Below are 12,366 nucleotides of genomic sequence, written 5' to 3'. Positions count from 1 at the left end.
GAATAGTGATCACCCAGCATCAGGGGAGATGGATTCAGGTAGGAAGAGCAGACAGCAGAACTGAATATGGAGCATTCATTCTGCTTTTTCACATTGGACATGGCTTCAGGCAGGATCAGCCCTGAAGTCACTCCCACAATGTTTGTTCTTGGAGCAGAACCCTTTCTTAATGCTTTCTCACTCTTCTCTCTCTCTTTTTTGTTTATTAATTTTTTGTTACTGAGACAGAGTCTCACTTTGTCACCCTCTGTAGAGGGCTGTAGCATCAGAGCTCACAGCAACCTCAAACTCTTGGGCTTAGGCGATTTTCTTGTCTCAGCCTCCCAAGTAGCTTGGACTACAGGCTCCCGCCACAAGGCTCACTGTTTGTTGTTGTTGTTGTTGTTGTTTGTTTGTTTGTTTAGCAGGCCTGAGCTGGGTTTGAACCCACCAGCCCTGGGTGCATGTGGTTGGCACCCTGATCACTGTGCTTCAAATGCTGAGCCTCACTCTTGTCTCTTACACATACACACTCACACACATGCTCACAATCTGCCTATCAAAGGTGCTGTCCCTTTATTGTAAAGACTTGTTCACGTGCATTTCCAGCCCAAGAAATTATCTTCTCCTTCTGCTCCTCATCTCTTCTGGAGGTGAGAACTGCCTGTGGTCCTCCCTGTGGAGTCTACGTCTGGAGACTGGAGGGGTGGCATCAAGGTCACAAGTGTGGCTTCTTCTTTTCTGCCATTGGTCAGTAAGTTCCCTGGGATTCTCTTCCTCCAGGTTTATGTTGGTTCTGGAGTACGGGGTGTGCAGTGGAGCCCTTCCACTCAACTCTCCATTTGCTCCGTGACTCACTTCAGTGACATGAGCTTCCTTTTAATTCCTCATTTCCTGAAACTGCTGAAATCTCCTCATTAAAAAAAAAAAAATGTTTAAAAACATTCCCTTGAAGAATCAACATAGCAAAGATGTCAGTTCTGCCTTGAATTCATCTGTAGGTTTAATGCAATTGCTGCTAAAATCCCCTGAAGGATTTTTGTAGATATACACAAGATATACACAAGTCATTCTAAAATGTGCATGGAAAGTCAAAGACTTAAAATGGGTAAAACAATTTTGGAAAAGAAAAAAAGAGTCATGTGACCGATGCTAAGGCTTATGACAAACCAGCAGCGATTGGGATGGCAATGGCATTGACAAGGGGAGAGAAGCACAGCAGTGGACTGAATGAATAATCCAGATACAGACCCATATAAGACACCTGTCCCATGTTTCACAAAGGCACAAAGGGATAGGTCTGAATGTAGCATTTGAATGTCCACAGACAAAACAACCACCATGACAAACTGAACTTTGACCTAAAACTCAGAACTTGCACAAACGTTAACTTGAAATACACCACAAATGTAAATGAAAAACATTTAGGAGATGTACTGTATGTGGAGCAGTGTACAGTGAAGCGGAGACAGAGTGGCTCCGAGAGCTCTTCGTCACTTTCCCATAGAGAAACCCTGACTGGCTGCTGAGGGCGAGCCACACACACACCCTCACCCTCATGCCCTGCGAGCCCACGAGTTTTTTTGGCCCGCCACCTCTGGCATATGGGGCCGGCGCCCTACCCCTTTGAGCCACAGGTGGAGCAAGATGGTGGCCGAGTAATAGCTTCCCTGCAACTAGGCATGGTGAGTCTGGGGAGATAAGACACCAGGCATCTCTGGCTGGTGGGATCTGCCTATAATCATCCCTTTGAGGATGCAGGGAGTCAGCAAGGGACTTCTGGATCCCAAGAGAAGGACAAAAACAGTGGAAAACTGGCAAGTGGTTGTGTGTGTTCAATCTACCTAATCCCTCCGGCAGCTGTAAGTACAAGCAGCAGTGAGACTGCAAACTGGAAAGGCCTTACCTGTGAACTGTTTCGGTGTTTTTGGACTTGGCACTCAGTTGAACTGCCTTGGGGAGATCCTGAGCAGGAGTGCGGAGAACATTGGGCATTGTCTAGGGCCCCAGACTGAGCTGCTGAGCCGGACAGAGCTAATAGTGTTCGGCTGTGGGCCACAGGGAACCACTGTGAGAGAACTGCCCCCGCAAGCTCCGCCCTCAGAGTGGCAGAGCAAGGATTGGGCAGGAGCTAGTAACCTAGTGACTGAGCAGCCTAAAGGCGGGGACTGAGCTGCCTTACAGCCTTAACCCTCAGGGGCAGAGTGAGACCAGTTTTAGCACACTGGAGCCTCGGGCTGTTGCCCTGGGTAGAATGCCGTGCCATCACAGCTCATAGCAACCTCAAACTCCTGGGCTTGGCACCGCCCAGACCTACATAAGAGCTGTGCTGCAAACCCTGACCTGTGACCCGTGCCCGCAGGACCTCCGCATGCCCTGACCAGGAACTGTGGGAGCCGCACAACCCTGCGTCCTCCCTCCTATACCCTCCCTGACTCCACACCAGCCTGCTCGTCTGGCCAGGGACTCTGGTAGCTGCATGCTCCCCAGAGGCCTCTCTGCCTCTGTGCAGAGCCCTTCTCCTGGTCAGAGACTGCTGGAGCCTTGGGCTGTCTGTGCCAAAGTCACTGGGTGCCAGGCACTCCCAGAACCATGAGCACCAACTCCCGCCCTGTTGCTGGATCCAGGTGTGGAAAAGCCCTGGGAACTATACCAAAGTCAATTTCCTAATGCCCATATTTTCTTTAGTTATGCAAGATGTCACCCCAGGACGGGGGGAACTGGGTAGGAACACATGGGACCTCCCCATACATTCTTTTGTAACTTCCTGGGAGCCTATGATTTTTTTCAAAATAAAAAGTAAAATAAACAAACAAATAAATAAAAATTCTCTTGGGCATACCCCTACCAATGGTCCCCATTGTTTTCCTTCTGTGAAGGAGAGCCTACCCTTGCCTCCCATGCTTCTCTTAGCCATTAATTCTACCCCCTATGCTCTCGCTTCCCTCCCACCAATTCATTCCAATTATTATCCTGGTCTCTGATGCTTTGGCCTCTTCTCGGTCTTCTAAAGGGATTTCATTATATGGTTAATATTTACCAAACTCTGTTCTGAAGAACTCTAATTTGATGAAAGATGTCTGAGTCAGAAAATGGGTAGCAATTTTGAAACCATTGATTTAAGTGACTTGCTTTACTGCTGAATTTCTGGGAGCCTTTGATAATGTGATTTACTCTGTGAATCTCTAAGAAGTCTGTTAGAACTTGAAGCAATCCTCCAAGTTTTCTTTGTATAAGCCTTTCTTTAAGGAGCTAATCCATGGCGATGGTGTTTCATAAAAGACCAAACTTTTGAAATGTTTCTATGAAATATATAGTCTCCCACACCCCATTCACCCCCCCCACACACACACACTTACACATCATTTTGTCAGAGCATTTCTTCTCTGACCTCTGCGTTTCCTCAGGATTCTTGTTATCTGTCCTATCGTGTCCCCCTAAAGGCACATTATATCTCTTCCTTGAACTTTCCCATTTCATTTCACCAACTATAATCCTTATCATTTCACGAGACTTAGACTTCAGAATTCACCTCCTTTTATTCTGCTACCCTCCTCTTTGTGTCCATTTTCACTTATCTCTATAAGGCGTCTCCCAAACTGATCACATCAGGCAGACACTGCCTCTCTAATTCACACTCACCTATCTGATCAATAATTAGGACTCTCCAGTTAGGTATTTCACAAGTAATTCTAAACCAACTTGTCCAAAATTGAATGGTAATTTCCTTGATTCTTCTTCCCACTTTCCTCATCCTAGCAAAACCTACCTCCAGCGAACCATGCGTCTAAGTAAGATGTGAAGGGGTCACTGTGGAGTCTCAGTACTTTCCATGTGAGTTAAATCTTATATATTCATACTACTAGAAATTGAGTTAGATTTTTATATCACAACAAATGCAGCAGTGGACTTCTGTAGTAAGTAAACTTTTTTCACTTATGTTCTCTACCTCCTTCAGATTTAATCTTTCAAATACATCTAATATTCATTAGATGGATGAATCCCTTTTCTCCCCTTTCTCATTTTCTCTGCAAATACTTAGGCTCCTTTCCTAAACATTTTCAATAGTCTCCCTAGCTCACTTTTCACCTCAAACCTTCTCCTTCTCCAATTATTATTTTTAAACAGATTTTCATGATCTTCAGAAACAGTACTGACTCTCATTGGATTCTGGATTAAGTTTACAATGTTTAGCCTAGAATTAAAAGTAATTTACAGAATGTACCACCCTCTATCTCAATCTGTATATGTAAAATGATACTATTTTTTTCTAATCAAACCCTTTCATTTATATTTATGCCTTTGGTTTATACATTTATTTAGTGGCATTAAAAGTCTCAGGAAAGGAAGCCCTGGGTCCTAGTACCAGACCTAGTATTTAGTTTGTCTTGCTAAATACCTTTTAGCAAATTGTATTGACTAGCCTAAAGAACTGTCAATAACACATTGGGGAGGAAATCAGATGGGAAAAGGTAGGTTAACAAGAAAAAATTGATGTGAATTCAAATGATTACCCACATTTATATCTAGAAAGAATTGCAAAAGGATGGATAGAAGACAGGTACACAGATAGAAGTATATGCAGGTAAAGAGCTGCAGGATTGCAGTGTGTGTTACAGAAGACCATTTGAAAATGTAGGGAAAAAAACGATCTAACTTCCTGCATCACCCAGCCTGAGAGACCAAACAGGGAGAATGTCTTTGGGGAAGCTTCTGCTCATAAGGGAATAAAGACTCTAAACAGGGCTGTCCAACCTTTTTTCTTTTCTGCTGCACATTGAAAAAAGAGTTTTCTTGGGCCATACATTAAATACACAAACACAAACAAAAGCTGATGAGCAAAAAGAAAATTCATACACACTTTTCAAAATATCTAGCATGACAGATAAGCCAAACAATCCTCAAATAATCTGCATGTGGCCCTCAGGATGCAGGTTGGACACCCCTGCTAGTGCTGCTTCAGCTCAAAATCTCATCTCCCCTTTGTTCATGACATCATAAGAGTAACTATTGCCTAACTGCTCCACATGAAACAAAAGGATACGCTGAAAGATTGTAAAGCCAACGGCAGGATTTGTTTTACTACCTCATCAATGGTTTTCTACAGACCTTCATTTCCTTGTCAGTAAATTAAAAACATTGGATGAATCAATAAAATTTTATCACCCTTGTCTCAATATGCTAATTCTCTAAGCCTCCTACACATGAATATGTTCTGAGTGAGTCCTTTTTGCTGGTGTTACTTTTACCAGATTGGCCTTGGAGAACCACAGATCACTTCTTGCATGGGCAGGATGTGACTCTGTATTCTTTGCCTCTCTTGGAGCTTCCCTTGGATGGCCTCCCTATATGTCTATTTTTCTTGCACGGTTGGTTCCTGGGATTAGGATTAATACTGAAGGAAAGTTATTACTGACCACTCTTGGACTCAAAACCTATGAAAATGTATAGGAAAGGAAGAATTGTGCACATGGAGAAGTTAAGCTGCAAGGTCACTAGATTTGTCTCTAGTTGGAGTGAAGAGATAGTCTTTATCCTCTCGTATCCCTCAGACGCATACTGCCCTAGTTGGACAAGGCAGTTCTCTTTAGCCAAGGTACTCCATAAAGAGGATTGACTCCTAAGAGCTCTTTGCCAGCAGCACTTTTAGTAGTTGGATAATGGGCTCCTTGTCCCTGTGGGGTTGTCTGGGTGGCCCATCACAGTGGTAGATTCAATTTTCAGGTAAAGCCTATTTCCTGGAAATCAGTTATTGCCTGGAAAAGACATTGAAAGGCTTGGACTTTCTTTTTAAGGGGTGTTGGGATTTGTTTGTCTTTCTCACTGTGTGGAGGATCATCTGGTACCACTTATACCTATTTGAAAATTCCTTAGTATGTTAATTGGCATTGACCTGGGTAGAGTCATTTACTACCTGGTGACTATACCTCTTTCTTCCAATCCTTTCTTGCCTGGTTAATTTTATTCTTCAATTATTAATTTGTCTTTTGGCTGGAAGACATTATTTTCACTCTTTTCTGAATTACAGATCCCTTGTTCTTTTATTTTAATTTTTTTAAGTATTTTTTATTTTTCATTTCTTTTTTATTAAATCATAACTACATACATTAATACTTTTATGGGGTACAATGTGCTGATTTTATATACAATTTGGAATGCTTACATCAAACTGGTTAACATAGCCTTCACTTCGTTTACTTAATTATTGTGTTAAGACATTTATACTCTACTCTTAATGGGTTTGACATATACCCTTGCAATATGCACCATAGGTGAAGTTCTACCGATTACCCTCCCTGCACCCAACCTCCTCCCTCCCCTCCCCCTCCTCTTCCCTCCTTCATCCTGGAATATAGTTGTGTTTTATCTTTCATATGAAAGTGTGGGTGGTAATATATTGGTTTCATAATAGTACTGAGTACATTGGATACTTTTTATTCCATTCTTGAGATACTTTACCAAGAAGACTATGTTCCAGCTCCATCCATGTAAACATTAAGAGGTAAAGTCTCCATCTTTTTAAGGCTGCATAATATTCCATAGTATACATATACCACAATTTGTTAATCCATTCATAGATCAATGGTCATTAAATGGAAATTTGTTGAATCAAATGACTTTATGGGTATACGAGTTGATGGGATAAATGGGAAAATTGGATAGATCTATGGAATAGTGGATGAGTGAAGGCAAAGAACAGCACCTTGTGGTCAATTGTCTTGAATTCCTTCCTCTGTCCTTTCTTTTCTACAGCAAGGAGAAAAAGATGAGGCTAAAACTAGAACTTTGGCTGAATAAAGAGGAAGAAAGTAAAATGAAGTGCCAAAGGGGATCAATCTTGCTTATCTTAATGCACCACACTCATGTCCACCTCTGTTTTTTTGCATATAAAGATCTCTCCATCTTCAATTTTTTAGAAGACATGCTCTTATTTCATCCAAATCCCGCCTATCCTTCCTGATGCAAAATAACTCCCTTAGAATACTCTGTCTTTAAGATTCTCCCTTGTTGTCTGAGCTAATTTAATACTCACTGTCAGAATAATAGCAATCAATGTAAGAAAAAAAATGTACTGATCACATATTCATACAATATACCAGGGACTGTGTTAGATCTTCAAGATTAAAAAATTAAATAAATGGTCAAAGCTCAATTCCTTCCTCAATAAGCTCTTTTTTTATTCTTACATATTTCATAGCAATACTATATGGTAATCATTTACCACAGAAGGTGCAATATATATCAATAGAAGAATGAATATAGTAAATGCTCAATAAATACCTTCTGAAGAAATGAATACATGAATAATCAAATGCAATCCAGTCAGGATGGATAGATAAAGTTATGATGCAGGAAGACGAGGTGGAGAATGTTCCCTGAAATAAGAGCTTGACCAGGAGTAGTAGCAAGGAAATCAAAGAGTTAATTGGATAGTCAGGAAAATAGTGTCCCACTTAGGGACAGAAGACAGAGCCCCCTTTACAGTTCTGTCATCAGAGCATGTTGGGTCAATGAATGAACAATTGAGATCTGTCATCAGAGCTTGTTGGGTCAATGAATGAACCATCTGTCATGTCATGTTCATAATAATAAATCCACAGATTTAAAGATAATATTCTTCCTTTTTATTTGTTTATTTGTTTTGGTTAGTTGGTTTACTATTGTAGGGCTTTATCTTGAATCTTGACATTTTTCCTTTTTCCTCCAATGTGTAGCAGATGTATTTCTAGTTTCATTTAAATAATGGCACATTTTTCATAGTGATCTCTTCACATTTTAGGATACTCTCAGTTGTTTTCTCTAGGAAAACATTTATATCCTGACATTTGGGAGTAAATTTCTAGTCAATTTTCAAACATTTCAAACAAATTTCGAACAGTTGGATATCAAACATATATTAAAGCTGAAGTTTAGCAGTCTATCAGTGAAATAAAACAGGCTTAAATCTGAGATGTCAGTTTGTTAGTTTTGGTTATGAGCAACTGAGGAAGTGCAGGCTTTGTCCCAAGCTCAGTGACACAAATTAAGGTGCCTCATTTATTGCTTATTTGTTTAATGTGTGTAGTTTTGAATTTGGAATTTTAAAAATTATGTCTCTTCCCCACCCTCTTTCTGTACATGCATACTCTCTTTAGGCTTGAGCTGTAAAAGATAATTCATTTTACCTGAAACACACCATGTATTTTTCATTCTTTTGGCTTTTGTTTCATGCTTACTGTAACATTGCTCTCATGGTTTCTTAACTCCCCTACTTCCACCATGAGAATTAGCCCCTGCTTTCTCTGCTTAGAATGAATCATATTAATATTTGTCATTATTAATGTTTGGCACAAGGGACTATTTGATAAACATCTATTGAATTCAAGAAAATCATAGATTGCAAGGGACAATACAAGACCAGAAAAGAAATGCTTTTGTAAAAATTCAATGAATGGACACTTTGGATTTCTGCATTTCATTATATACACATCTTTGCATGAAAGAAAAATGTTGTAAATAAATGATCAACTCTAGTTAGTAATGTGCACATTTAAGTAGGGTAATTGTACAGGTAGATGCAATTTACTTTGAAATGTATTAAAAATGGATTGATGAATGGATAGAGGGATAGATATGTAATTTTTAAAATGAACATAGTAAAATATTCATGGTAGAAAGTGGGTGGGAAATAAGAGGGTGTTCACCATAAGATACTTTGACGTTGCTGTATATTTGAAGAATTTTATAATAAAGTGTTCAGGATAAAAAAAATAAGGTGAAACATAAAGATGAAACATAGAATGTATAAATGTAAACAAAGGGATCAGTATGATTTCTTCTGACTCTGATATTTGGCATTAACTTTAATTTTTTAAACTTATTTTTCAGTATCTCATACAGTTCATATAATCATTCAGATAGGTTCATATAACCATTCATACAATGTTATGAACTCTTCAGATGCCTCCTTTCCCAAATATTTATGAATCAATCTGTGATATCAGCACAACTCATAAGTTTAGAGATTAACGATGGTTTATATGTTTTCTAGGTATGTGCAGGGGTGTTTTATCACACACTAACCCAAGATTTGTAGCAGGAGTATCGAGAGCTCTGGCCTGAAGCCATTACATCATTCATATATAATATTTTATTTACTTGGATTTCAAGGAAATAAATTAAGGATGTATTTGAGGGATGAGCATTAAAATTCAGAAATCACATATGTCCTTCTTCAGACTTTAGGGTTTAGAGAAGACTCATAAATTAGGGGCTGGAACATGGTTGGTTAGATCTAAGGAAGAGTGCATAGCGTTCATGGAGAACCAGGACTGAAGCCAGAGTCCACTATTCCCTTGGAGCAACACCTAATTCACAAGGCCATCCATTCAATTTAGGACTTTAAGAGTGCTACAAACTCCCAAAGTGTCTCATCTGTGAAATAGGATAATAATCTCTTCCTAGAGTTGTTGACTTCCAGCTAAAAATGAGTGATGAAACACATGAGTTTGTCTCACGTCCCTCCCAATAATTCACTAAAATGATAATAAATACTAAAAGAGGCAAAAGACTAGAAGGGCAAGAAAACCAAGAAGGCAATCCAAGCAGAAAAGTGATAGAAAGACAGATTTGGAAGCTAGAAAGCAGATGAAAGAGTGAGAAGTGACTTCCTAGAATAGAGATAGCTGGGGGAACCAGGAAAAGTGGGTCATTTTGTGTGTGAGAATTTGAGAAAGGCTTCAAAATGGGATGCTTCCATTATTTCAGGAGGCAGAATAAGTTGCAAGACTAACTCAGGGAAGTTTTTTACATGACTTCTTAGGTTTCTCAGATCCTTGTATCACCTCTCCCACTCAGTGGGAATAGGTAACCACCACTTGCCAACTTACGAAGAAGATTTCAGTGAACTTAATATCTAGAAAAACTGAACCAGAAATTCTAACCTCAGGTTGCCAGGCACAGACGAGAGTATAAATGAGGCATGATGCTAAAAATGTGTGAAGGTTTTTACTAGTGAATCTGATGAGCTCAAGGAAAGGGGTACATGTAAATAAATAAATGGCTAGATGGATGACTACATGGAAGGAAAGGATAAAACAGGAGAGGGTACAATACAATACATAGAGACATTTGACATCCTCTCAACAAAACAGCTGTATTTTTTAACCTTAGTTTTTACCTTTTTATCTTAAAATGAATCCCATAAATTGACCCCCCCAGTACACCTAACTTTAAATAAGCTTTCCAATTTTCCTTTTTAACTGTGAATAATGGTCAACGAACATTGACACTTTAATACTTTAATAGCTTATAGTATTAATAATTAATACTTTAATTAATACTTTTAGCAGAAAAGTATTCTTGAAGCAAACAGAAAAAAGTTGTGAGTAAAGAATTTTTTTTAGATCATATCCTCAGGGAAACAAGAAAAGATATTGAATTAATGAAATAAGAACTAGATACTACAAAAAAATAACGTACACAGTGATGAAAAATAGCTTGTATTAAAAATTCCATATCAGAAGTAAAATTAGAAGGATTGCAAAAATTGAGGATTCTTTATAAAAAGAGAAGTAAAGCTACAATTAGAATTTCTTACCTAAAGTTTAATATTTAATGCATATTAGTTTCAGGAAAAAATTAATAGCAAAAATTAAGTGGAAAAATCATTAAGAAAATTTTCCATTACTAACTGACTTTTTTCAGATCAGAAGTTACATTGAGTGTCCAGCATGTTCAATGGGAAAAAATACAAGGAACATCATCATGAAATTTTATGATATAAGGACAAAGAAATAATCTGCAAATCTTGAGGGGTGGGGTGGGGAAGGAGCACATGTAGACTTTAGAATAATAACCCAGTATAAGTTAAGATAAAGATAAATGCCTTCAAAATTCTAAAGTAAAAGTTACAGTCAAGCTAATATTCTATAACCAATCAAGTGTGAGAGAGTTTTAAGAAAATACTCTTAAACATGCAACATAAAAATATTACCTGCAATTCATTCTTTTTCAGGAAGCTACTAGGGGACTTACCCACCAACATGACAGATTAATTCAAGAAAGATGAAGCCTGGAGAATTGACAGATCCCTAACAGGAGAAGGCAAAAGGGAATACTGAGTATAAGGGTGAAGGGACATCTCAGCTAGCTGCACAGCAGTCTTTGAAAGCAACCAGTGTTTTGTTGAATGCTTTCAACAAAACAGGTGATGGAGAAAGTGGAGGAGATTTGTGGCTCCTTTAGAGAGTTGGGGGATGTGTCATTGATAAAGTGGCAGAAAAATAAAGGACACATCTCTCAAAATTATAACAGGCACCTGCTACTATCTATGTGGCACACTTTTCAATACAGGAAGTATAACTGTTGTACATTGTGAACATTATATACGAATGTTCATCAGTAAACATAATGACTACTGTTTCTACATTTTAGCGATTGTAAACTGAGCTGCGATAAACAGTCTAGTACAAGTGTCTTTATAACAAAAGTTTTTTTTTCCTTCTGGATAGATGCCCAGTAATGGGATTGCAGGATCAAATGGGAGGTCTAGCTTGAGTTCTTTGAGGTTTCTCCATACTTCCTTCCCAAAAGGTTTGTATTAGTTTGCAGTCCCACCAGTAGTGTAAAAGTGTTCCTTTCTCTCCACATCCACGCAGGCATTTGCAGTTTTGAGATTTTGTAATGTGGGCCATTCTCGCTGGGGTTAGATGATATCTCAGGGTGGTTTAAATTTGCATTTCTCTAATAATTAGGCATGATGATCATTTTTCATGTGTTTTCTAGCTATTCGTCTGTCTTCTTTAGAGTAGGTTCTGTTCATTTTTCTTCTCCATTGATGTATGTAATTGTTGGGTTTTTTCTTGTGGATTAATTTAAGTTCTATATAGATCCTAGTTATTAAGCTTTTGTCTGATTCAATATATGCAAATATCCTTTCCCATTGGGTAGGTTGTCTATTTGCTTTGGTTGTTGTCTCCTTGGCTGTACAGAAGCTTTTCACTTTAATTAAATCTCATTTGTTTATTATTGCTGTTGTTGCTATTGCCATGGCAGTCTTCTTCATAAAGTGTTTCCCCAGGCTGATATCTTCCAGTGTTTTTCCATTCTTTCTTTAAGGATTTTTATCATTTCATGCCTTAAATTTAAGTCCTTTATCTATCTTGAATCAATGTCCTTCAAACCCAGGAATGGACTGGCAAGCTGTGGTGTATATATATACCATAGGGTACTATTCAGCCATTTTTACAAAAGGAGATTTTGCAGCATCTGTATTAACTTGGATGGAGATAGAACACATTATTCTTAGTGAAGCATCACAGGAATGGAGAAGCATGAATCCTATGTATTCAACTTCGATATGAGGACAATTAATGACACAGTGGGGCATGGGGGAAGGGGAGAGCA

Source organism: Nycticebus coucang, chromosome 2 (assembly GCF_027406575.1).
Source record: "Nycticebus coucang isolate mNycCou1 chromosome 2, mNycCou1.pri, whole genome shotgun sequence".
NCBI lineage: Eukaryota > Metazoa > Chordata > Mammalia > Primates > Lorisidae > Nycticebus > Nycticebus coucang.
This window is presented reverse-complemented; position numbering follows the sequence as displayed.